General features: G+C 48.5%; 3 long non-coding RNA genes and 1 pseudogene across 3 annotated transcripts; all 4 read right to left on the reverse strand.

Annotated features, from left to right (window-relative positions):
- Positions 1–771: 771 nt before the first annotated feature.
- LOC104579989 (uncharacterized) lies at positions 772–22,136 on the reverse strand (annotated as a pseudogene).
- Positions 2,694–4,204, reverse strand: LOC148591799 (uncharacterized). The gene is made up of 2 exons (XR_015914022.1): positions 4,103–4,204; positions 2,694–3,851 (listed from the first exon to the last, which is right to left on the reverse strand). It is a non-coding gene; the product is annotated as an uncharacterized LOC148591799 (long non-coding RNA).
- Positions 6,319–14,419, reverse strand: LOC148591800 (uncharacterized). Its single transcript, XR_015914021.1, has 3 exons — positions 14,302–14,419; positions 13,646–13,720; positions 6,319–6,379 (listed from the first exon to the last, which is right to left on the reverse strand). It is a non-coding gene; the product is annotated as an uncharacterized LOC148591800 (long non-coding RNA).
- On the reverse strand, positions 10,735–11,961 carry LOC148591801 (uncharacterized). Its single transcript, XR_015914020.1, has 2 exons — positions 11,688–11,961; positions 10,735–11,295 (listed from the first exon to the last, which is right to left on the reverse strand). It is a non-coding gene; the product is annotated as an uncharacterized LOC148591801 (long non-coding RNA).
- Positions 22,137–23,337: the final 1,201 nt, after the last annotated feature.

A 23,337-nucleotide genomic window follows, 5' to 3' on the forward strand; every position in this document is an offset into this window, starting at 1 on the left:
TTACTACAAATTGGTGTTTTGAGTGCTAAACTCATTCAAATTGAGATGAATTGCAGATTTTTGACACTAACCTGTTAGTTTTGAGTGAGGGGAATAAAGCTGCTCTTTGGCAACCTCCCTGTAAAATGTGCTGTGCTTAAACCCATTTCATTCACAGGTTTATCTGGATGCTAAGTAAAATCTCCTGCTGCAATAAACGGAGAAAAATGGAAAAGGCTCAGAGACACTATCCTCTGGCTATTTACAGTGTTTTAAAAAGCAAGTCACACTTTACAGGATAAATTCCTGCTCATTTCTTAAACCTCTGTTGGCACCAGGGCAAAAAAAAACCCCATAAATCCATTTTCTGTAGGTACACCCCGCACACACATCTCCCACAAAATCTTCACAACTTAATTTCCTTTTCACGTATAACACAACATGTCCTTTTCCACCCCAGGAAAAGCAGCTGCTTTGGCTGGTTGGGAACCTTTGGAAATCTACCCCCCAAAACACCGTCCATGGAAAACGAAACCACCACAGCTCATGAACTGCACAAAATTTCTCCATGATGGCAGAACATCGGCACGTGACACTGACAGCCAGGAGCTTCGGGAGATTTGCAGCCCTTTGCTAAGCCAAAGGAAAGCATTTTGTGCTGTACTGCTCGGAAACATTCTCTGGAATAACACGCGGTGGCATGTCCTTTACTTTCAGGAAGATGAAGCTGGCCACTCTTCCTCCTGCGGGCCCAGCGAGGAGGGCCAGGAGCAGTCCTCGTTCTAGTGACTTTTACTGCCCTCCCTCCTGCTGCTGCTCCGGGTCAGCCTGGTGCGGTTGCACCCTGCTGCGCTGGGGCTCGCACGCCTCGTGGGTCTTCAGGTGCTGCTTCAGGGAGGAGACCTGCTTGAAGGCCTTCCCGCAGGCCGAGCACTTGAAGTTCCTCTCGCCGGACTCGAGGAGCCGGTGCGACACGAGATGGCAGAGGAGCAAAGTCCTTGCTGCACTTGTCGCACCTGTAGGGCCTCCCGCCGGTGTGCAGGCGCACGTGGAGCACGAGGCCGGCCTTCTGCGTGAAGGCCTTGGCGCACAGCGGGCAGCGGAAGGGCCTCTCGCCCATGCGCACCCAGCGGTGGGTGGTGAGATGCGAGGCCCGGCCGAAGCGCTTGCCGCAGTCGTGGCAGCCGAAGGGCCACTCGCCCATGTGGACGGCCCTGTGGCGCGCCAGGTGGGAGGACTGCAGCAAGCGCTTCCCGCATGCGGGGCAGTGGTAGCGCCGCTCGCCCGTGTGGGAGCGCACGTGCAGGGCAAGGTGCGAGGAGGAGACGAAGGCCTTGGCGCAGAGCGGGCAGGCGTGTGGCTGCTCGCCCGTGTACGTGCGGCACAAGCCCCGAGGAGAGGGCGAAGGCCTTGGCGCACAGCGGGCAGCGGAAGGGCCTCTCGCCCATGCGCACGCGCCGGTGCTTGGCCAGCGCGGCGGCCCGCGCGAAGGCCCTGCCGCGCTGCCCGCAGCCGGGGGGCCGCCCCGCCGCCGCCATCGCGTCCCGGCCCCGCCCGCGGCAGCCGCGGCCATTGCTGCGCGCAGTCCCAGCGAGTGTCTTTAGGTCAATGCAGCGGCCCCAGCGAGTGTCTTTAGATCAATGTAACTGCGCAGAACAAGAGGTTTCTGTAGTAAAACAAACGGGGTTTAGAGGATAGCATTCCTCCCCTCTCATGACAGGACGGAGAGCAGCCACGTAGGTCAGGGCACGGGCGGCTCCTGAGGGACCCGACCCCAGGGAAGGGCCCGGCCTCTTCCTCCCTGGGGTTCAGCTATGAAACACAACGGCCAGAGGAAAGTGAGCCTGGTGGAGCTGTAAAGAAATCCAGCCAAAAAAGGTACATTTTAGGCCAAGAGGCAGAAGCTTAAGATAGAGTGAGGCAAATTTCCAAGAGCAGTTTTGAAATGTTTAATGTGCTTTTTTTTTTTCCTTTAATTTTACATTTTACTTTACAAGGCAACTTGTTTCACTGTCACCAATATCTCAGTACAAGAAAAACAAAACAAAACAAAACCCCAAAAACTTACAATGCTTTATTCGCTAAAAAACTACAACAAGTTCTGTACATAATTACAGTTAAGAGTTTCAAGATACAGAGCTGTATAATACACCACAGTTAAACACCATGAGGGCAAAGAATTACTTTATATGAAAGTGTTTTTGTTGCTGCTGTTAAAGAATTTATAGGTTTATTTGAGCAAGAGTCATTTGATGCCCTCCTCTCATGGGACTAACATCCATCCATCTTAGGCACTCATCTAGGCAGAATCACCTTGCGAAAAAACATGGCTGTTTTGCCAAATTCATGCATTATTTAAAAAAAAAAGTCAAATAGCTCCAACTCTTTATTAGCTCTATAAAAATAGTTATTTGCTACACTCGTGCTTTTTTTCAAACATAGGTAGTACTTGAATAATTTCACATTCTCTTTCTGAATTAGGTTTACTGCAGTGTAAGATCAGGCAGGAATTTCAAAATCTTAATTAGACAAGTGTGACTCTACTAATTGGATATTTCAGTTTGAATAAGAATGTTGCCTAAATACAACTAAAAGATGAAAATTTGTACCACAGGAAATCCAGCTAACACTAACACTGAATATCTTTTCCATGGTGGAAAAACTCACTATTATATAGGTTTTAGGACAGGATACTCAATGAAAACATATTGCAAGATCATGCTTTGTAGATAGTTCTACCAATGATTCAGAGACTGTTGACTTTGGAATGAAGTTTCAAAAAACTTGGCTTTACGTAGGGCAGTAATTAACAGCTTAATGCCATGAAAACAAGCAACTTTACTATTTAGCATGAAGTTATGAGAGCAAGAACATTTAAGCCTCCCGCATCAAGTAGTTAAAACAAGATATTTATATTTTCTTATAAAGTTTATAGCACTGCAGAGTCCAGCATGGCACCGTAAGTAACCGTGTTACAGATGCAGTATTTGTTTTTGTTTGGTACAAGAAGGCTGAACAGCAGCATAATTGTTGCAATATTGAATCCAGGATTGGAATGAATTGTTTTCTTCTGCATGAGGATGAGTCAATGATTTAAAATAAAAGGCTGCATTTTTAAACCCCAAGTATGTGCAAATTCCTTTCAGTACAGTAGAGAATCTGGCAGAGATGCGTGCAATCTTGAAAGTTATGTGCCAGCACAGTTACCACCAGTATATTGCAAACAAGCACATGGAGAGTTAGCTCCAAATGGTTACTCACAACTTTCAGTATTTGCAAGAGTCCTCCTCACAGCTGGTGTTCTGTCCCCACCCCACTTTTTGTCCTTGTATGCAGTGCATCAAGTTATTGACATTCATAATTATTGTAAAAAAATTGGTCCATGACAGTTCTGTTAAATTTCCTTCGGGAATTCCAGTAAATTCTCCATCCTAAGACAGCTGTAATTGTTGCAATGGATTTATGAAAGCAAACACAGTCTGAGAGATGAAGGCTTGTGAAGATTGGTATCTCCATTTTCCTGCGGTCTTCAAAAGCTCTTAAAAACACAAACTGATTTAGATGCTATTCAGAAAGTTTCTAGATTTTGGTGCTTTAGCCTTGTTGCGATTTTGTGTTTTCACATGTTGTAGGCAACGTAAATAGGATCCAACTGGTCAGCTAAAAATCCATCTCTCAAGTGCATTCGTTGCTTTTCGCCATGGGAATTGATAGGAATAACACCTGGGTCCACAATGACTACAACACCAACTATAAGATAATGCTCTTCGAGAACCACATTTGTTACCAGTGCAACCAAGTCCAATGCTTCTTGCTCTGAGCCTTCTAATTCCACAACCACCACAAGCAGGTTGGTCCATGTAAATACAGCACTGTTGGTTTGATACAGATATTAATTGTGAGAGAACACACCATTTACGAAATCCCCCAGATTTTTTGAGCGGAGGTGTGGGAAGGAGGGAAGGTTATATTCCCGTTACTCTAACGGCAGTAGTTTATAAAGCAAAGCCTGATAAATTCAATCTTTAAAGCAAGCTGTCTATCTAACATGTTCTTCTGCACAAACATGACTTCTAGTGCTTCAGAAGAAATAAAAGGATAGAAGTAATTCTGGGTCGCTTACCATTCTTCAATGCTCTTATGTGCTCTTATCACAGAGGTCTCTATATCAATGGGATGATACCTCATTCCTCTGAGCTCCAGTGTTTCATCCAAAGAGCCTACCGCACAGAGGACATATACATATACACACACAGGACATATACAGCCTACCATATACAGGGCATCGTGCCTCTCTGAAATACAGCACAGGCATTCAAAATAACATCAGGTCTAGAGAACAGACTTCTTCACTTGTACGTGTTTGTTCCCAGCATTCCCTTATGAATTTCACAGTGCTTCCTGAGAGGAAAGGTCTGTAATACTCCTCAACTCTACAATTTGAAAATAAAAGTATGAACGGCTCACTTAGCACTTCCTTGGCTTAAAACGAGAACAGGAAGAATTCTGGGGTCATTCAGTTTGGTCCACTCTAGTACATAAAAACATAATGCTTTTCCCATTCATAAAGTCAATCAAAGTCCACTGTTAAACCTCTTTTTTGTCCATCTATTCTTACTGAAGCATTTTCCTCCTCTTATGGATGGAAACGTTTTTCCAATTTTCAAATTTAATTCTGTTTTCACCTTATTCTACCCACTGATCTGATGCAAACAACATTCTTTTGCTTCTAAGCTCCCCACAATTACTGCAGAGAGAACAACTCTGTTCCCTCTTTCGCCTTGGTTTCACTAGGTTAAATGGGAGAAGCTCTCCTAAACCCTTCTTGCAGGACTTGCTCTCCACATCACCTTGTTTCTCCTATGGCTTGGTTCTGTTTGGATTCACTTCTTTTTTTTCCACCTGCACCTAGTTTAGAAACCTGCTCACTGTGTAACTAGCGTAACTAATTAAAAGCATACTAGGAATCAACAGTGTATTTCCTGCATGCTTGCAAACAATTATCATATATGGTCTCTCTCCTGGTATTCTTCCACAGTGAAAAAAAAAAATCTCAAATGATTTTTCAGAAAGCTACAAGGTACAAAAAGCTACTACATTAATCTGGTTCCTTGGCCACCTGCAACTTCTTTTTTTGTTGAGTGAGGGTCTGCTCAGAGATTCTGATTTCTGTAAGCTTCCAGTTTTCTCAAGTAGAGGGAGCCATTTCATTGTGAACAGCGACCAAAGGACAATTCTGCCAAAATACCCTATGCAGAAGCTTGTGCTGAGCATGGTATAATGTGCACAGGAGGTTAAGCAACTGCTCCAGAAAATATCTGAGTAGGGAAAGCAAAGAAAGCTGAGCACACCCTGGCTGGGTGATCTACCAGGTACTAAGCCTGGACTTTCAAGAAATCTCTCGTCTTGCCCACTCCATGTCCTTCGTCCCACAGACGACTGCAGAAATATTGCAGAAGTGGAAACACTTTTTTTCTGTCTTGCATAATGAATGATTAAACAAAATATAAAAGGTGCCTGTGACCTATCTACAGCTAATTATCCAGTGATGAACACACAGACATAACCACTGTAGATACCACTATTTACTTAAGTCTATATCACAAGTTGCAGTAAGTACATTGCTAGCGAGTAATAAGCATTCAAGCATGGGTTATTTAGACACTGTCATTATTATTATTATTATTATTATTTAAGTACATGACGATCAAGAGTTTACCTATTCCATATTCCAGATCAACAGAAAAAGGAACAGAGTACTTCCTCCACATATAAATATCTTAAATTCACTTGTGAAGGGCTGGGAAACCATTGCTATTGCATGTCCTAAAACAATGGAATTAATTGGCATTATTAGTATTCTCTAGGTCAGCACTGAAATACCACATTTTTGTCAGTAAGGATAAAGTAAGTAGAAGCAAATAGGAAGGGAGTAATGCTTTAACTGATGTGCTCATGGCATTTTGTTGAAATGGAAATGAAGGATGAAAATCCTGTCTTCTAAAACTATCAGAAGATCATTACGAATTACCCATTTTGCATGATCATCCAGTATCATTATAAGCAATGAATATATGCAGAGTAAGAAAACACTCCTTTTACCTTCAGTACTTACCTCTTACAGAAGTCTATAAAAACTTCCAGGATGGCTTCTCTTTGCTAGCTCAGCTACCCCAAACAAATTCAAGAAATGCTTCATTTTTTCTCTTTATAATGTTTTCTCACCTCCGTTAGCATCAGTAAGTTCTGTTCTACGCAGAAAGCCAAGGTATCCAGTCCGTGCCCATACAGTCTGAGTGTCTCCAAAACTCAAGCGAGCAGTAAAGTGATCAGCGTGCAGTGCTTCCTCTCCATACACGGTGTAGTAACCAGTAGCGTTATGTGGACTACTCACCCATATCTAGGGGATCAAAAAAAAAAATGTCAGGAGGGAGCTATTCCCATATAAACATAGGTTATTTTGCCATATTGGACAGCATAATTTATTGATTTAAGAAAATCTATTCCATTGACAATTCTGCTGTTCCTAAAACGGCAGAAATTATTTTATAAGGGTCACTAAATAACTTTTGCTCCAGAGAACATGACTAGGAAAAAGGACTAAAAAGGGAGTTTGGCTCTTCAGAAGGTATTTCTTTATTTTAATCAAAGGTCTTCTATTAATAGAAGATTTTTTATACACTCCAATCCAAATGCATGTAGAACAGAGATTAACCAAGCAGCAAAGTATCTCAGTGCTACTCTCCACTGATGGAGTGTATAATGATAGCAAGAAATTCACTGCATCTTCTAGCTGCCATTCAGACACAGACTAATCAACTGGCACCACACTTGGTATGCAATATTTTGGCAGAGGAGGGAGCAAACTATGCAGATGTTCACAGAAGCAGGCAAATGTTTTGTTGTGACGATTTCAGCTCCGTGTCATTCAGTTGCTTGTCACATTAAGGTGATCTTTGTTATCCCACTAAGAGACAGTCAAGAGACACCAAAGTGGGGTAGCAGGTGATGGCCTATGCCAAAGCTATGCCAAGTGCAAGTCTGACATTGAGAGAAACCTGGGAAGGTTGAAGAATTTAGATGGTTTGGAGTGAAGATGTAAATCTAAGGGGGTGGTATAGAACTGCAATTTTCCACCACCTGAAGGATAGTTACAGAGAAAATGGAACCAGATTTTAGAGAGTTCTGCACCAAACTTAACTGCACCTGCCCCAGAGCAGTTGGATCACGCATGGAAGTTGGCCCTGCCTTGAGCAGGAGATGGCAGGAGGAACATCCAGAGATCCCTCCCCATCTGAATCTTTCTAGATTCTCTGCCTAACCAGCCAATTGGTAAGTGACCATTTGCTCACAGGTATCATTAAGTAAGGAACAGCTAAGGAATCTAGATTATATGTGGTTTTGATGACTAGACAGCTAAGTGAGAGTGCAGGAAGGAAAAGCAGAACAAGTGAGGTGTTCACGCCACGCCAGGGCCATCTGGGGTGGCCAGGCGGCCTCTTGCTGCCTCACTCGTGCTCCAGGGATGCACGGCAGGCAGCCGTGACCATGGCCACAAAAGCCACAAACTCCTGGAAGTCACACTCGGCATCCCCATCGCTGTCGAGCGCTTCCATGACTTTGTCCACTGTCTCCTGGTCATGGATTTCCTGGAGGCAGAAGAATAGGCTGCTGGGCCGGGAGGCAGGACAGTGCCCCTGTACAGGGAGGCGATGCCCCTCGCAACCAGCTCCGGCCTGTCCTCCCAGCCCGGGGGCGAGCGAAGGCAGTCAAGCCCGGCCCCACGGCATGCCGTACTCACACCAAGGAAGTGGGGGAGCTCGTGGTTGAGGAGCTCCTTCAGCTCAGCTTTCTTCAGCTTGTGCTCATTGCCCTCCTTCCTTGCATACCGGTGGAAAGCATCCATGATGGCCACCATGGCTTTCTCCAGCTCCGACATGGCGGTGGTGTGGCCCTGGGCCAGGAGGGAGGTGGTGGATGCTTCAGCCCAGGCTGCAGGAGAAAACCAGCCCTGGCCTGCAAATCTAGTCCCCCCACACTGGCTCCACAGCCCCTCACAGCAGTACCAGCCACTGCCTTGACCTCCCCTGCCCGTCTCACTCACCTCCCTGCCAGTGGCCGAGCTGAGATGACGACGCGGCCCCAGGGCAGCCGTGGGCTTCTTATGACGGGGGCGGAGAGCCGGGGCCCCAGGCAGTGTCACAGCGCCAATGGCAGCCTGAGGCGGAGGCGCTTGGAGCCAGGCACCGGGCCCAGGCTGTGCCCGGCAGGCAGGGCCGTCCCTGCCTCTAGCTCTGCCCGGAGCAGGGGTGACCCGAAGTGCAGGGGCTGGATGCGTGTGGACAGGACGCAGCCCAGGTCCCAGGGCTGCACCACTCTGGTGGTTTTCTGATACATGTTGGGGATTTGCCCTGCCATGGCTTGTGCCTGTGGCTGTTTACCCTTTTGCTGTGCATCCCCCTCAGGCATAGGGCTGGCTGCATCTTCCCTCAAACTCCTTTTTAGTCTGGGGGGGCAGACAGTAGGTTCCCCATGCTGGCCTAGCACCCAGCAGGTGGTCATACCCCATGGGAAGCAGCGCTCAAATGTTTCCCCACGAGCTACAGGAACCATACAGCAACGGTGTCATTAAGCCATACATCAACTCGAGTCATTAAAACCAGCAGAAAGAGACTGCTGAGGCCAGAGCAGCTCTTTGCATACACTGCAGTAGCCCCTCTGGATGCATATCCAGCCTCATGACCCCAAAATTGTTATTGGCTCCTCTGCTCTGTTGAGGCTGGGCAGGGGGGATGGCCAAGTGGACCAGAGATGGGGTGGAAGAGAGAGGAGGTAACAGCACGGCTTCCAACCTCAGTGAGAAGAGAAGTTGGGAGGGAGCTGTCAGCAGTCCCATCCCCTCGGCGTGTCAGTGGCTTGCACGGGTAAGAGGGGAGGGCAGGGGCTACAGCAGCCCCACATCTGTGCGTCCCGGCTGCGTCATCATGTCTGTGTGGGAAGTGTAGCTCAGAAGTCCTTTCTGCCAGCCACAGAAACCATTTGGCCTAAGCAGAGAGGTTAAATGGACTTTTATTGAAAAGGAAAAGCTGAAAGCCTCAGTTTCTGGCAGAGATTCTTACAAGGTTGTGCAAAGATCAGATGGGAAGAGCAGCCCGAAGAGAATGGGGAGCTGCAGGGCAGCAGGTAGCATCTCTCCCTGGCCACTCCTGGAAGTGCACGGGGAGTAGGTGGCCAGTAAAGATAGACATGTAGACATGTAGAGCAGGTCTTCCTGGCCCTTCAGTGCCTATCAGTGAGGTCCATGTGGTGGACCTGGTGGGGGAGGAGCTGGTGAGTGGTGACCCGGTGGATGGTGACCTGGTCCGTGGTGACCCGGTCCGTGGTGACCCGGTAGGTGAGGATGTGGGGGACCATGAGGTCCAGGTGGGTGTCCTGGGCCTCCGGGCTTGCCAGGTCCAGGGTGTGGTGGTGGTGGCCCTCCGTGTGGTCCTGCAGAAAGTGGGGATACATCAGGGAGCGTGGTGAGGCGCCAGGACCCTCCCTGCATGACCCTCCACGGGGCCATGTGATCCTGCTAGGAGAGTAGCATGGGGCATATTGGGAAGGAGGAAGGGAGTAGCCCAGCCTTGGCTCTTTGGGTGCCAGTGGTAACGGCCCCCATGGGGTCTGCCCCAGTCCCACTGAGCCTCCTCACCTGGGTGGGGGTGCGACATCCTCTCTGCGCCCCCAAGCTGCAAAGGAAGGACATGCCGTTAATGGCTTGAACCCCTGACGCTCTGCAGAGCGACACCATCGCGTGGTGAACAGCCCGGACTCGGCTCTCCTGCCCCCAGATCTGTCTCTAAGCACAACGGCACCCGGGGATCTCCCCGGGGATCGCACCCACCGCAGGTCCTCGCAGCTGCCCTGTCCCCTTGGGTGTCATCCAACCCAGAAAAAGCAATTGCAGCAAGCACGGTGTGTTCAGCTGCCGAGCCCTGCAGGGGCTCTCCCCAACCTGCCTTGGCTCAGGGCCTGCTGGATACAGCAGACAGATCCTGACAGTGGGTCCTGCCTCCTCTGCACGGCTGCACTAAAGCTCTGTGGAGATGAGGCACAGCCCCCATGCCCCAAATGCAGCACAGTTGTCAGCCCCATTTGCTATAAATCCGAAAGCTCAAACCTCTGCCTTGGTAAGTCGAGAGGAACTGCAACCTCTCCCAGCAGCAGCCCTGGTCACTGTCCTCAGCACGGCTCTCCTTGGGGTGGTAGGATCAGCCCTTCAGTTCCTTTTAAATAGGTGGGCCCTGCCCAAGCAAGGAGGGATGCAGCGGGCAGGGCGGACACCCATAAAATAATTCTTTGTGTTTTGTACGTGTTGCAACCATGGAGACACAGGAAAAAACTGTGCGCCTGGGCACAAAGGTCTGCCCCACCTCGTAAAAAGGTGGCAAGGGATGGGGCGAAGGGGGGTGGTGGTTTCCACCATCTGGCATCAGGTGATGGGGTGGGTCAGGCGCTTCTGCTGTGGACTATGCCCTGGGTGCAGTCTGTGTCCAGGTTGCAGGATCCGGGGAGGGGTCCACCATGGGCTGTGGGACTGTGCGGATGCCCAGTAGAGAATCTGGCAGAGATGCGTGCAATCTTGAAAGTTATGTGCCAGCACAATTACCACCAGTATATTGCAAACAAGCACATGGAGAGTTAGCTCCAAATGGTTACTCACAACTTTCAGTATTTGCAAGAGTCCTTCTCACAGCTGGTGTTCTGTCCCCACCCCACTTTTTGTCCTTGTATGCAGTGCATCAAGTTATTGACATTCATAATTATTGTAAAAAAATTGGTCCATGACAGTTCTGTTAAATTTCCTTCAGGAATTCCAGTAAATTCTCCATCCTAAGACAGCTGTAATTGTTGCAATGGATTTATGAAAGCAAACACAGTCTGAGAGATGAAGGCTTGTGAAGATTAGTATCTCCATTTTCCTGCGGTCTTCAAAACCTTTTAAAAACACAAACTGATTTAGATGCTATTCAGAAAGTTTCTAGATTTTGGTGCTTTAGCCTTGTTGCGATTTTGTGTTTTCACATGTTGTAGGCAACGTAAATAGGATCCAACTGGTCAGCTAAAAATCCGTCTCTCAAGTGCATTTGTTGCTTTTCGCCACGGGAATTGATAGGAATAACACCTGGGTCCACAATGACTACAACACCAACTATAAGATAATGCTCTTCGAGAACCACATTTGTTACCAGTGCAACCAAGTCCAATGCTTCTTGCTCTGAGCCTTCTAATTCCACAACCACCACAAGCAGGTTGGTCCATGTAAATACAGCACTGTTGGTTTGATACAGATATTAATTGTGAGAGAACACACCATTTACGAAATCCCCCAGATGCCTATACCACAACAAGTGCATTCACTCCAACAGCCAGGGACAACCACCACACAATCCTCAAGTGCCCTGCTACCTTGCTCACATCCTGCCCTCCCCATCTTTCAGACTATGGAAATCAAACTCTGATGAAGGATTTTATTTTTTTGAGCGGAGGTGTGGAAAGGAGGGGGGGTCATATTTCCGTTCCTCTAATGGCAGTAGTTTATAAAGCAAAGCTTGATAAATTCAGTCTTTAAAGCAAGCTGTCTATCTAGCATGTTCTTCTGCACAAACATGACTTCTAGTGCTTCAGAAGAAATAAAAGGATAGAAGTAATTCTGGGTCGCTTACCATTCTGCAATGCTCTTATGTGCTCTTATCACAGAGGTCTCTATATCGATGGGATGATACCTCATTCCTCTGAGCTCCAGTGTTTCATCCAAAGAGCCTACCACATAGAGGGCATCGTGCCTCTCTGAAATACAGCACAGACATTCAAAATAACATCAGGTCTAGAGAACAGACTTCTTCACTTGTACGTGTTTGTTCCCAGCATTTCCTATGAATTTCACAGTGTTTCCTGAGAGGAAAGGTCTGTAATACACCTCAACTCTACAATTTGAAAATAAAAGTATGAACGGCTCACTTAGCACTTCCTTGGCTTAAAATGAGAACAGGAAGAATTCTGGGGTCATTCAGTTTGGTCCACTCTAGTACATAAAAACAATGCTTTTCCCATTCAGAAAGTCAATCAAAGTCCACTGTTAAACATCTTTTTTGTCCATCTATTCTTATTGAAGCATTTTCCTCCTCTTATGGATGGAAACGTTTTTCCAATTTTCAAATTTAATTCTGTTTTCACCTTATTCTACCCACTGATCTGATGCAAACAACATTCTTTTGCTTCTAAGCTCCCCACAATTACTGCAGAGAGAACAATTCCGTTCCCTCTTTCGCCTTGGTTTCACTAGGTTAAATGGGAGAAGCTCTCCTAAACCCTTCTTGCTAATCAAAAGCATCCTAGGAAGCAACAGTGTATTTCATGCATGCTTGCAAACAATTATCATATATGGTCTCTCTCCTGGTATTCTTCCACACTGGAAAAAAAAAAATCTCAAATGATTTTTCAGAGAGCTACAAGGTACAAAAAGCTACTACATTAATCCGGTTCTTTAGCCACCTGCAACTTCTTTTTTTGTTGAGTGAGAGTCTGCTCAGATATTCTGATTTCTGTAAGCTTCCAGTTTTTTTCCAGCGACCAAAGGACCATTCTGCCAAAATACCCTATGCAGAAGCTTTGCTGAACATGGTATAATGTGCACAGGAGGTTAAGCAACTGCTCCAGAAAATATCTGAGTAGGGAAAGCAAAGAAAGCTGAGCACACCCTGGCTGGGTGATCTACCAGGTACTAAGCCTGGACTTTCAAGAAATCTCTCGTCTTGCCCACTCCATGTCCTTCGTCCCACAGACGACTGCAGAAATATTGCAGAAGTGGAAACACTTTTTTTCTATCTTGTATAATGAATGATTAAACAAAATGTAAAGGGTGCCTGTGACCTATCTACAGCTAATTATCCAGTGATGAACACACAGACATAACCACTGTAGATACCACTATTTACTTAAGTCTAATCACAAGTTGCATAAGTACATTGCTAGTGAGTAATAAGCAGTAATGTCAGGCGGAATCTATTCCCATATAAACATAGGTTATTTTGCCATATCGGACAGCATAATTTATTGATTTAAGAAAATCTATTCCATTGACAATTCTGCTGTTCCTAAAACGGCAGAAATTATTTTATAAGGGTCACTAAATAACTCTTGCTCTAGAGAACATGACTAGGAAAAAGGACTAAAAAGGGAGTTTGGCTCTTCAGAAAGTATTTCTTTATTTTAATCCAAGGTCTTCTATTAATAGAAGATTTTTTATACACTCCAATCCAAATGCATGTAGAACAGAGATTAAACCAAGCAGCAAAGTATCTCAGTGCTACTCTCCGCTGATGGAGTGTATAATGATAGCAAGAAATTCACTGCATCTTCTAGCTGCCATTCAGACACAGACTAATCAACTGGCACCACACTTGGTATGCAATATTTTGGCAGAGGAGGGAGCAAACTATGCAGACGTTCACAGAAGCATGCAAATGTTTTGCTGTGACGATTTCAGCTCCGTGTCATTCAGTTGCTTGTCACATTAAGGTGATCTTTGTTATCCCACTAACAGACAGGCACTTACCTGTGTGATTCATCTATGTATTAAATCACTGATGATAAACAAAGTACAAGAGCTGCAACACTTTACCTCTCCTAAATGTGAGTCTCCCAGAGGTCCCTTGGTTTCTGTGTGCGCTATGATCACTTTTACTCCTGGAAGAATCTGCAATAGGAAGCATATGATCAAAAAATAAAAAATTAATCGAAGGAAAGATAAGCTAATAATGCAGTGCCATAGCAGCCAGCACTCCCCACAGTTCTTCGTTTTCTGCTTGTCTCTATAATAGATACCAACTGTCTTTTTCCAAAAAAAAGATGCTTAATCATTTAAACATCAAGCAGCTGTATATGCAGCTTGTACTTAAGCTTTGAAGTTGATCCATCCATTTCACACCTGAAAACTGCCTTCTGTGTGAAGGCCTGTGATTTTTCCAGCTGTATCTACACAACATCCTGGTACTTCGCTTTAGGAGCTTTGCTTCGTTTTAACTAGCTGTTCCTTTGAAGCTCCCTCTCTCTAGAGGCTCTCCCAGATATACTAGGGTTAATAAGGGATATACAGCCCCTCACAGCACAGATTCATTACTGAGCTCCAACAGAAGCTGCGTGCCACACAGATAACAGTAAAGAGGGGATAGGATTATTTGGTGCTTTCTCAAGTCTGGATAGCTCCAAGTGCAAACATAAATCAACTCAGGAGATAGTTTGATGCTGCTTTACTCTAATGCTCTCCAAATCTTTCACCTTCCCAGACTCCATAAGCGGCAGACTGTGCGGAGAACCTCTCTCTACCAGGCGCACTCTGAGAAAATAAAAGAAGAAATTTGTACAAAGATTTATGAAGTGTAATGAAGTGTATTCCAGTGCATCCACTGTTATCTTTTCCTTAGCTGCACTGACCAAGCTGCTACGGTGGCAGCTGCTTGTGCTCAGTTACTCATGATACAGTAAGACAGTTAAAAGAGCTTCTAGCTGACTTCAGGACCTCCATGTCAGTGTTCCCATATATCACATTTCTTTCAAGAAAGGGAAATTCATCCCAGTGGAGGGATAAGTGACATTCCAAGAGAGCTCCAAGGTGGTAGTGCAACCTGTATTTTAAATTCACCCTCACTATTAGACTCCCCTGGACCTCTGATCCACACTGAACCACGGCAGAGTTTCAGGATTGCAAACAGTGAAGAGCAAGCCAGCCTAAACAGAATTAAGTGATATTAGGGAGTTCATTGGTAACATGACCTAAACAGTGTCAAAGACAGCAGGAGCCAAAGAAACAGGAAATGCAGGAGGAAAAGTGTGCAAGAGAACAGGCTCCTTTCATCTCCTTATATATTACTTAATATTACACCACCCCAACAGACATAGGCTAGAATTTTCTCTAACACAGTGGGAACTCTGAAGATACAGCTCAGCTTAACTACAGCAAGACTATATCCCATGCAAATCATAGTGATATATTCAATAAGGAGAAAGTAAAAAAAGTAAAATAAAGATCTGTTTGAATGCTAAATGAGGATCATAGAAAGGACCTTTCAATAACCTGACTTCCAACAACCAAGATTTAAGCATGCAAAATAGAGAAGACCAGTAGTCAGAAAAGCTTTAACCTTTAGGGATTGACAGAAGCCACTGATTCACTGTTATCAACACTTGGTGCCTTTTTTATTTTTTTTTATAATGGCATTATGTTACTTTAAATAAACACAGAAACGAGAGAAACAAATACCTACAAGCATGTATGCACACACACACACACACGAATGAATCCTACTAAAATTACACCCCAAACTTGCTACTGTTAGCCGTTGTGTTAAGAGAACAGCCACAACTACAAAAAAAAAAAAAAAAAAAAGAAAGAAAATATTCCAGACAAGTTTGCAGAAGACACCGAAGTGGGGTAGCAGGTGATGGCCTATGCCAAGGCTAAGCCAAGTGCAAGCCTGACATTGAGAGAAACCTGGGAAGGCTGAAGAATTTAGATGGTTTGGACTGAAGATGTAAATCTAAGGGGGTGGTATAGAACTGCAATTTTCTACCACCTGAAAGATAATTACAGAGAAAATGGAACCAGATTTCAGAGAGTTCTGCACCAAACGTAACTGCACCTGCCCCAGAGCAGTCGGATCACGCATGGAAGTTGGCCCTGCCTTGAACAGGAGGTGGCAGGAGGAACATCCAGAGATCCCTCCCCATCTGAATCTTTCTAGATTCTCTGCCTAACCAGCCAATTGGTAAGTGACCATTTGTTCACAGGTATCATTAGGTAAGGAGCAGCTAAGGAATCTAGATTATATGTGGTTTTGATGACTAGACAGCTAAGTGAGAGTGCAGGAAGGAAAAGCAGAACAAGTGAGGTGTTCACGCCACGCCAGGGCCATCTGAGGCGGCCAGGTGGCCTCTCGCCACCTCACTCGTGCTCCAGGGATGCACGGCAGGCAGCCGTGACCATGGCCACAAAAGCCACAAACTCCTGGAAGTCACACTCGGCATCCCCATCGCTGTCGAGCGCTTCCATGACTTTGTCCACTGTCTCCTGGTCATGGATTTCCTGGAGGCAGAAGAATAGGCTGCTGGGCCGGGAGGCAGGACAGTGCCCCTGTACAGGGAGGCGATGCCCCTCGCAACCAGCTCCGGCCTGTCCTCCCAGCCCGGGGGCGAGCGAAGGCAGTCAAGCCCGGCCCCACGGCATGCCGTACTCACACCAAGGAAATGGGGGAGCTCGTGGTTGAGGAGCTCCTTCAGCTCAGCTTTCTTCAGCTTGTGCTCATCGCCCTCCTTCCCTGTATACCGGTGGAAAGCATCCATGATGGCCACCATGGCTTTCTCCAGCTCCGACATGGCGGTGGTGTGGCCCTGGGCCAGGAGGGAGGTGGTGGATGCTTCAGCCCAGGCTGCAGGAGAAAACCAGCCCTGGCCTGCAAATCTAGTCCCCCCACACTGGCTCCACAGCCCCTCACAGCAGTACCAGCCACTGCCTTGACCTCCCCTGCCCGTCTCACTCACCTCCCTGCCAGTGGCCGAGCTGAGATGACGACGCGGCCCCAGGGCAGCCGTGGGCTTCTTATGACGGGGGCGGAGAGCCGGGGCCCCAGGCAGTGTCACAGCGCCAATGGCAGCCTGAGGCGGAGGCGCTTGGAGCCAGGCACCGGGCCCAGGCTGTGCCCGGCAGGCAGGGCCGTCCCTGCCTCCAGCTCTGCCCGGAGCAGGGGTGACCCGAAGTGCAGGGGCTGGATGCGTGTGGACAGGACGCAGCCCAGGTCCCAGGGCTGCACCACTCTGGTGGTTTTCTGATACATGTTGGGGATTTGCCCTGCCATGGCTTGTGCCTGTGGCTGTTTACCCTTTTGCTGTGCATCCCCCTCAGGCATAGGGCTGGCTGCATCTTCCCTCAAACTCCTTTTTAGTCTGGGGGGGCAGACAGTAGGTTCCCCATGCTGGCCTAGCACCCAGCAGGTGGTCATACCCCATGGGAAGCAGCGCTCAAATGTTTCCCCACGAGCTACAGGAACCATACAGCAACGGTGTCATTAAGCCATACATCAACTTGAGTCATTAAAACCAGCAGAATGAGGCTGCTGAGGCCAGAGCAGCTCTTTGCATACACTGCAGTAGCCCCTCTGGATGCATATCCAGCCTCATGACCCCAGAATTGTCATTGGCTCCTCTGCTCTGTTGAGGCTGGGCAGGGGGGATGGCCAAGTGGACCAGAGATGGGTGGAAGAGAGAGGAGGTAACAGCACAGCTTCCAACCTCAGTGAGAAGAGAAGTTGGGAGGGAGCTGTCAGCAGTCCCATCCCCTCGGCGTGTCAGTGGCTTGCACGGGTAAGAGGGGAGGGCAGGGGCTACAGCAGCCCCACATCTGTGCGTCCCGGCTGCGTCATCATGTCTGTGTGGGAAGTGTAGCTCAGAAGTCCTTTCTGCCAGCCACAGAAACCATTTGGCCTAAGCAGAGAGGTTAAATGGACTTTTATTGAAAAGGAAAAGCTGAAAGCCTCAGTTTCTGGCAGAGATTCTTACAAGGTTGTGCAAAGATCAGATGGGAAGAGCAGCCCGAAGAGAATGGGGAGCTGCAGGGCAGCAGGTAGCATCTCTCCCTGGCCACTCCTGGAAGTGCACGGGGAGTAGGTGGCCAGTAAAGATAGACATGTAGACATGTAGAGCAGGTCTTCCTGGCCCTTCAGTGCCTATCAGTGAGGTCCATGTGGTGGACCTGGTGGATGGTGACCTGGGGGGGGGGGACCCGGCGGATGGTGACGTGGTCGGAGGAGATCCAGTAGGCGAAAACGTGGGCGACCATGAGGTCCAGGTGGGTGTCCTGGGCCTCCGGGCTTGCCAGGCCCAGGGTGTGGTGGTGGTGGCCCTCCGTGTGGTCCTGCAGAAAGTGGGGATACATCAGGGAGCGTGGTGAGGCGCCAGGACCCTCCCTGCATGACCCTCCACGGGGCCATGTGATCCTGCTAGGAGAGTAGCATGGGGCATATTGGGAAGGAGGAAGGGAGTAGCCCAGCCTTGGCCCTTTGGGTGCCAGTGGTAACGGCCCCCATGGGGTCTGCCCCAGTCCCACTGAGCCTCCTCACCTGGGTGGGGGTGCGACATCCTCTCTGCGCCCCCAAGCTGCAAAGGAAGGACATGCCGTTAATGGCTTGAACCCCTGACGCTCTGCAGAGCGACACCATCGCGTGGTGAACAGCCCGGACTCGGCTCTCCTGCCCCCAGATCTGTCCCTAAGCACAACGGCACCCGGGGATCTCCCCGGGGATCGCACCCACCGCAGGTCCTCGCAGCTGCCCTGTCCCCTTGGGTGTCATCCAACCCAGAAAAAGCAATTGCAGCAAGCACGGTGTGTTCAGCTGCCGAGCCCTGCAGGGGCTCTCCCCAACCTGCCTTGGCTCAGGGCCTGCTGGATACAGCAGACAGATCCTGACAGTGGGTCCTGCCTCCTCTGCACGGCTGCACTAAAGCTCTGTGGAGATGAGGCACAGCCCCCATGCCCCAAATGCAGCACAGTTGTCAGCCCCATTTGCTATAAATCCGAAAGCTCAAACCTCTGCCTTGGTAAGTCGAGAGGAACTGCAACCTCTCCCAGCAGCAGCCCTGGTCACTGTCCTCAGCACGGCTCTTCTTGGGGTGGTAGGATCAGCCCTTCAGTTCCTTTTAAATAGGTGGGCCTTGCCCAAGCAAGGAGGGATGCAGCGGGAAGGGCGGACACCCATAAAATAATTCTTTGTGTTTTGTACATGTTGCAACCATGGAGACACAGGAAAAAAACTGTGCGCCTGGGCACAAAGGTCTGCCCCACCTCGTAAAAAGGTGGCAAGGGATGGGGCGAAGGGGGGTGGTGGTTTCCACCATCTGGCATCAGGTGATGGGGTGGGTCAGGCGCTTCTGCTGTGGACTATGCCCTGGGTGCAGTCTGTGTCCTGGGTGCAGGATCCGGGGAGGGGTCCACCATGGGCTGTGGGACTGTGCGGATGCCCATGGGATGGAGCCTGTCTGGGGTATCTGGTGTGAGAACTGCCATGTCCCTCCCCTTCACGGAGGTGCTTCAAGTGCCTGTCCTGACTTCATGGCAGCATGGATGCGTTTCTCCTTCCTCTCCTCCTGCAGAAAAGCTTCTTATGCTTTATCTGCCCTGCCAGGAAGGATGGAGCTTTTATATGAGCCACTATAAAAACCATATCTGTCCTTGGAAAGAAGCATGGGAGCTAGAAATGATGAAAGCTGGGTGGGATTTTTATGAACCCTTGCTTGAATTTGGCAATAAAAACTGCTCCTGATGCCTTTCTGAGGGACCTGGCATCCTTCGTCCCGCAGAGGTGAGCTCACATCAAGTAGAATATGGGATGGGGGGTGGTTCATGTAGAAAGGTCTGAATTCATAGCTGTCAATACTTGGGTTTAAAATCCAACCTTGACTTCACGGGGCTGGGTCAGGGACTGTCTGTGTCTGCACAGCATCCGGCAGGGTGGTTCCCTGGGCCTGGGGCTGCAACAATGCAAGCGCTGCACCCAAAATCAACATCCATCAGCATCCCTGGACAGAAACATGCTTCTGAGATGATTCCGATTCCACGCAGAAACTACAAATCGAATTGAGAAGCTCTTGCCCTAGCAAAAAGCTGCTTGTCCTGCAGAGCCTCAGAGCCTGTTCGGAGAAGATACAATAAATGGATTTACTTTGAAAATGGTGCAACTAATTTGATATTTATTTTATAAATTAGGCCTAATTCACACAGATTCAGCCCTGGGTACATTCAGTGGCAGTATTTTTTTTTCTGAACAACTTGTCATTCTGGTGTCCTTCCCATGGATGTTACTTTGCCTTCAGTTTATGCCTGGAAATGCTTCTGCTCTCATAGTGTGGGTCCTCACCAGGGAGAGCCGTGCTGCTTCTCTTACGCAGTTTAAATGGATAAAGGCAACCAGAAGCAGCTTAAAACAGTGTCCTAGTGTTTCAACTTCAGAGAAACTGAACCTGAAGAAGACACAACATGGAGCTAGAGCAAGCCAAGGATCTTTGAGATGAAAATGGCCATACGGCTGCCTCTATCTGTGCTTCCCAACCAGGAGACACCAGTTCTTAGCCTTGCAGATCTCCCATGGAGCTTGCCTAGTCTCTGCTCTTGCTCAGATACAGGTGCAGGGAACATCTGCAGAGATGATGTAGGGCCCAGCAGGTCCTTCTTGGGGCATACAGGCCCTCTCGGGCGTTTTGGACCTTCATGTGGGATGCTGTATCAGGCCTGCTCCATCTCTCCCCACTGACTTGGACAGACACCTGCCTGATTTCTGAACGTGTCCTGGGATGTCTGCTTATAGGGCACATTTGAGGCTTCCCATGAGGGCCCCAGCTCATCCCTGGCCATTGGATTTCTGGGTTCAGAAGCAGCTACAGCACCACAGAACCAAGCAGGGTCCTGCAGCAGCCCAGTCTCTCTAAGGGTTTTCTGTGCACAGGAGCTGCATGCACAGCCCCATCAAGCTAGAAACATCGTCTTCCCCCTCCTACCCAAATTCCTCTGTTTTCATTACTTTTCTCACCCAGTTCAATGACCCCTAGCCCTTGTCTCGTGGTCTGGCAGAGCCTGGTGCCACAATGCCAGAGAGACAAAGAAATACACTGGCTTTCCTCCCTGCATCCGCTATGAAGGGCCCACATTGTGCTCTAATGGGAGACAAGCAGAGTGCTGCAGCCTTGTGCTGGGCAGTGGGTTATGAGAAACCTTCTGTTTCCTAAAACACAAAGCACTAGCAAGAAAGGAGTGACCCTGAGGGAAGGAGCCCTGCAAGCAGGAGAGATATCCTGTGCTCAAGGTAGATCGAACAAGTATTTTTGACAGTCCAGGTTGTGCTCCTTTAGTGAGATATCACTTAGCATCCAGGCTACTGCAGCTGCATTTTTAACATCCTCGTCATTCCTTGGTCCTGCTCTCTTTCAGCTCTTTACATGAGCAGTTAAGGGTCTGAGGCTGTGCATGTGGGTACCCAATGGGGACACCGTCTGTCCTAGAGCATCCCAGGGTTATGAAGGGCAGATGAAGCTCTTATGACCTTGTCTTGAGCCTGAGCCCTGATTCTGCTGGGTTTGATGGGTCTGATGTTTCAGCACAGGGAGCTGCAAGTGAGGCTGTCTGGCAGAATCCCACATGTCATTTTCCATGGGTGAGGAATCCCTCCTTTCCCACGACCCAGCCTTTCCTGTGGCTCTGCACAGCTTTGCAGTGGTCCTCAATGAGGAACTGAAGGTGTAACGCATGGTGCTGAGCTTGGCAGAGCTGGTGAGACACAAGGCCAGCTCACTCCTTTTCATGTATAATACAACATGTCCTTTTCCACCCCTGTAAAACTAGCTGCTTTGGCTGGTTGGGAACCTTTGGAAATCTACCCCCCAAAACACCGTCCATGGAAAACAAAACCACCACAGCTCATGAACTGCACAAAATTTCTCCGTGATGGCAGAACATCGGCACGTGACACCGACAGCCAGGAGCTTCGGGAGATTTGCAGCCCAAGGAAAGCATTTTGTGCTGCACTGCTCAGAAACGCTCTCTGGAATAACACGCGGTGGCACGTCCTTTACTTTCAGGAAGATGAAGCTGGCCACTCTTCCTCCTGCGGGCCCAGCGAGGAGGGCCAGGAGCAGTCCTCGTTCTAGTGACTTTTACTGCCCTCCCTCCTGCTGCTGCTCTGGGTCAGCCTGGTGCGGTTGCACCCTGCTGCGCTGGGGCTCGCGCGCCTCGTGGGTCTTCAGGTGCTGCTTCAGGAAGGAGACCTGCTCGAAGGCCTTCCCGCAGGCCGAGCACTTGAAGTTCCTCTCGCCGGACTCGAGGAGCCGGTGCGACACGAGATGGGCAGAGGAGCAAAGTCCTTGCTGCACTTGTCGCAGCTGTAGGGCCTCCCGCCGGTGTGCAGGCGCACGTGGAGCACGAGGCCGGCCTTCTGCGTGAAGGCCTTGGCGCACAGCGGGCAGCGGAAGGGCCTCTCGCCCATGCGCACGCGCCGGTGCTTGGCCAGCGCGGCGGCCCGCGCGAAGGCCCTGCCGCGCTGCCCGCAGCCGAGGGGCCGCCCCGCCGCCGCCATCGCGTCCCGGCCCCGCCCGCGGCAGCCGCGGCCATTGCTGCGCGCGGCGCGCATGCGCCCCCCGCCCGCGGCCGTTACGTAGGGCAGCAGCGCGGGCCCGCCCCGGGGGGGCGGCGGCCATTTTGGTGGGCGGTGAAGAGGGAGGGAGGGAAACATGTTCAGAGCCTCGTGCTTTAAAACAAAAACCGCAGCGGCCCTGGCGAGTGGCTTTAGATTAATGTAACTGCGCAGAACAAGAGGTTTCTGTAGTAAAACAAACGGGGTTTAGAGGATAGCATTCCTTCCCTCTCATGACAGGACGGAGAGCAGCCACGTAGGTCAGGGCACGGGCGGCTCCTGAGGGACCCGACCCCAGGGAAGGGCCCGGCCTCTTCCTTCCTGGGGTTCAGCTATGAAACACAAGGACCAGAGGACTGAAATGGAAGGACAGCGAGCCTGGTGGAGCTGTAAAGAAATCCAACCAAAAAAGGTACAGTTTAGTCCAAGAGGCAGAAGCTTAAGATTGAGTGAGGCAAATTTCCAAGAGCAGTTTTGAAATGTTTAATGTGCTTTTTTTTTTCTTTAATTTTACATTTTACTTTACAAGGCAACTTGTTTCACTGTCACCAATATCTCAGTACAAAAAAAACCAAAACAAAACAAAAACCCCAAAAACTTACAATGCTTTATTCGCTAAAAAACTACAACATTAAAATGGGGGTTAGGTAGTTCTTTCCTTTTGCCAGCTGTTCTGAGGAGTGTCCTGCAGTCCATTGCTTAAGGTCACTGTACTTAAAACAATAAGTTACACAAGTTCTGTACATAATTACAGTTAAGAGTTTCAAGATACATAGCTGTATAATACACCACAGTTAAACACCATGAGGGCAAAGAATTACTATATATGAAAGCATTTTTGTTGCTGCTGTTAAAGAATTTATAGGTTTATTTGAGCAAGAGTCATTTGATGTCCTCCTCTCATGGGACTAACATCCATCTATCTTAGGCACTGATCCAGGCAGAATCGCCTTGCGAAAAAACATGGCTGTTTTGCCAAATTCATGCATTATTAAAAAAAAAAAAAAAAAAAAGTCAAATAGCTCCAGCTCTTTATTAGCTCTATAAAAATAGTTATTTGCTAGACTCGTGCTTTTTTTTTCAAACATAAGTAGTACTTGAATAATTTCACATTCTCTTTCTGAATTAGGTTTACTGCAGTGTA

This window comes from Tinamus guttatus, unplaced genomic scaffold (genome assembly GCF_059628265.1).
Source record: "Tinamus guttatus ecotype Peru unplaced genomic scaffold, ASM5962826v1 Tinamus_guttatus_pri_ptg000702l, whole genome shotgun sequence".
Classification (NCBI taxonomy): domain Eukaryota; kingdom Metazoa; phylum Chordata; class Aves; order Tinamiformes; family Tinamidae; genus Tinamus; species Tinamus guttatus.